At 38.4% G+C, this 3,613-nt stretch overlaps 1 pseudogene across 1 annotated transcript; it reads left to right on the top strand.

The window, feature by feature from the left end:
• The first annotated feature begins 1,781 nt into the window (after window positions 1-1,781).
• On the top strand, window positions 1,782-2,068 carry LOC311176702 (cyclin-dependent kinases regulatory subunit 1-like; annotated as a pseudogene). Its single transcript has one exon. The product of its transcript is annotated as a cyclin-dependent kinases regulatory subunit 1-like (transcript).
• The last annotated feature ends 1,545 nt before the right edge of the window (window positions 2,069-3,613 follow it).

The following is a 3,613-nucleotide window of genomic DNA, read 5'->3' as shown; positions in this document are numbered from 1 at the left end:
TCCCAGATGAATTTCCAGGCCTTAGTAACATAGTAAAAACTTTTTTCTGCCTTTGTAAATAAATACATTACTATGAAATCTGGTTCAAAAGATAAAGCAAAGAGCAAGTCAGGTCTTCAAAACATCATGTAGATATGAGGGACTACCAAACATTCATTAAAAAAAAAAAAAGAATAAAATCAATTCACCCATGGCAGACTGGAGTGATGTAGTAAAATGAAGCAACTCAGACCAGATGTTGTAATGTATAAACAGGGCTGTCATGTGGAAGGTTGAGGATGCAGTGGCTGAAGAAGTTAACACACTGTCATGCAGTCTTTCCTTTTCCATTTCCTCTTTCTACATGGAAACGTACATAGTGACTGCACCGTGCAGTCACTTTTCACAGCAATTTAGGTGAAATATTGAACATATGTTAACCAATCTTCAGGTGACACAAAACTCGGAAGGATTACTAGCATATCCAATGACAGAAGCAATATTCAAGCTGGAGTTATTGGTTGAAATTCAACCATGATGAACTATAATTTGGATTTTTAAAAAAAATTATATTTATGTCTAAAATTCAAATTGACAACATGGCATAGGGGAAGCCTGACTTGTCAGCAATCATAGGGATTTTCTTAATTTTTTACTGCAAATTAAGAAATAATAATAATTTAAAAAACCATAGTTTGCACACAATTATTGGGTACCATATTATGTTCTTTACATTATATCAATTCTCTAATAATTCTAAAATTTCAGAATTATCATCATCTTCATTTCCATGTCATGGGTGAGAAAACTAACAATTTGTGAAGTAGAATGTTCAGAGTTCAGCAGTTCTTCAGTGTTGAAAACAGGGGCGAAGCTGTTTTATATTTGTTTGCATTTACTTCTTTATACTCTTCTTAGATTTTGTGCATGTTCAACAGCTACATCTGAAATTTTCCTCATGCTTTTCTGTTTGTATCATATACTTGCTTATTCTATCCCCTAGTGATCCCTTGAATTTTACACTGCCTCTGACCTATGATTCTGTAGAGCTCCTGATATTGACACAGCTGAACCTATTAACTGACTTCTAGAATGGAAACCAGGACACCTGGGGCTTAGCACTCGCCTTTCCCTCCGTATACTTTAAGCTCTTTGGGGCTCCAGTTCTACACTCGAGAAACTGAGCAAATACTTGCCCTTTCCTTTCAGGGCAAGTGAGGTGAGGATGACTTAAAAAATAATCATAAAAGAACATTGTGTTCGGAAGGGGGAAAAAAAACGCCTCATACCAGTACAGAGAAATTCTTCGTTAAGTTACTAATTAGATAGCAATCTAAACATCATGAAGAGAAATCTGTGAGGAGCAATGTAGATGATATCAACACTGTGCTGGTGTCACTTGCCTTTTACTCGTAGACCCATACTACCTCCGGTCTCCTTATGTACACATGTCTAACAATCTCGGTTCATTCCTTTCCTAGCCTTCAGCCAAGTAGAGGAGGTAGTTCAGTTGAAAGTAGCAAGATAAGTTAATGGAAAGTACCAAAAGTAGGTAAATTAAAAGTAGCAAGAAACACACATTTGGAAAGAAAAAGAGAAACAAAAATTATAAAAATGGCAACTCAAGAAGTACACAAGTCTGAGATCATTAGGTGAATGGGGAGACTGTAGCCTTGAACAACAGAATGGTTTCCAAGAACAGCACTGGATTATAACCTTGTACTATAACCGATATTCAAAGGATCACTAGAGTTTTTTGGAGGTTGGCAGTGCGGGGCTGACGGTCCTAAGGCGGAGTGATGATGTCACACAAACAGATTCACTCTTCCACAAGTAGACAAGGAGTTTGAGTACCAGCACATCATGTTGCCCACGGACATAGCTAAGCTAGCCCCTAAAACCCATTTGATGTCTGAATCTTGGTGTTCAGCAGTCAGGGATGGGTCCATTATATGATCCATGAACCAGAACCCTCATTTTGCTCTTTCCACAGCCACTGCCCAAGAAGCCAAAGAAATCAATCTGGGAAGCCACTTTTCAGCCCCAAGCTTTACACAGCCATCCTCACTTGCTAACATTGTTCCGATAACATTATTCCTTTGCCTTGTTGTTTCTCACTTGGCTATTTAAAGGATGCTCAATACACTGTTTAAATGTACCAGTGACTACTTTACTGTCCAAGCAGCGCCAACAGCGCCACGGCCCAGGCAGAGTGCTCTGGGCTGCGGCCTCGGCTGAGTGTGACCCTGTAAAACTGTGGGGAGCTCTGTATCCAGCAGAACACACTTGGCAGATGGAGGAAGCATCTGAGACCAAAACCATGCTGTTACAGGAATTGTGTCAACTTGCTAGTTTGTTTTTTTTTCCTGCCAGGTGTTGTAAGTATGGTGATTTATATTTCAATGTATTGGAAACTTCATTTTATTCAAGAAATCGGTTCCATATTAAAAGCCTTCATTAAAGAGGAAATTTTCATAAAAGCAAACAAAAATAATACCCATCCACCCACCTCCAAATGATCTTTAATTCCTGTGTTGGATCTCTTGTTTTTATGTGTCCAGCTCTCATTCTGTTCTTATTTTTGAAAGCACTGCTGTGATTTTCCTTTGGAAAACCACCCTTCCCAAGTTGTATTCAGTTCCAGTGGAACCATAACTTAATGTTCAATAAAAAAAATTATTTTATTTTTTAAAAGATTTATTTATTTATGCATCAAGAATTGGGGTACAGGCCAGAGGTGTGTGGCGGGAGGTGAGAGGATTCACCAGATACAGAGTGGGGAGCAGAACAGGCAGATGTACTGAAATACACTGCTGAGGGGAGCAGCGGGTGAGTCAGGAGAGGTCTGCTGTTCCATGTGGGTCACCTCCTTGGCTGGAGATCGAACGTATGCTGCAGTGGCTGTGGATTGCTTCATAGTGCTGTGTCTTAACCCCTTGCGCCAGCAGGGAGGCCCCTCAATAAAAAATTAAAAAAAAAGAAATGTTGTCCTCTCTTTTTTCAGACTCCTCTTCTTGGGACTTGAGCCTCATGGTCCAAGATAAGTCACTTTTTTTCTTGCAGGAATTTGGAAGCTGAGCAGAACTATTGAGGCTGCTTTACCCTGGTGGTAGCCTGAATGGAGACTCCATTTTTCCACATATGATACTTGGAGCTGCATGGTTCCTGAACTTTTCACAATTAGTTGCTTAATTTTCTTTTCTTTTTTTTTTTTTTTAGTTGCTTAATTTTCATTTAACTTAGGGGACTACTCTAAAATACTGCAATAAACTACCTTGCTTAAGTTAGTTAGGCAAAGGTATTTTTGGTGGCTCACAACTTGTGATCCGTAACTGACACAGATTCATTAAAAGAAAAGTTCAATTTTGTTATATAGGCAGTGTTTGAAAAGTCACTGGTCTTTGTATTAACTTTTTAAACAATTCCATCCAACTTTGTTAAGCAATAAAGTAAAAAATATTTAGCACTAAAGGATATTTCCATTCTAAAGAATTCACTAATTTCCTGACCACACCAGATAAATGAGTTGCTTCTTGCATGCAAATCCAACAAGTGAATGTATTTTATTTTCACAGCTTGAACATGGTTGACTCCTTTCTTAACATGGAATCTATCTCCTTATTAAAATGATGTA

This window comes from Talpa europaea (assembly GCF_964194135.1).
Source record: "Talpa europaea genome assembly, chromosome: 9".
In the NCBI taxonomy this organism is placed as follows: domain Eukaryota; kingdom Metazoa; phylum Chordata; class Mammalia; order Eulipotyphla; family Talpidae; genus Talpa; species Talpa europaea.
This window is presented reverse-complemented; position numbering and strand designations above follow the sequence as displayed.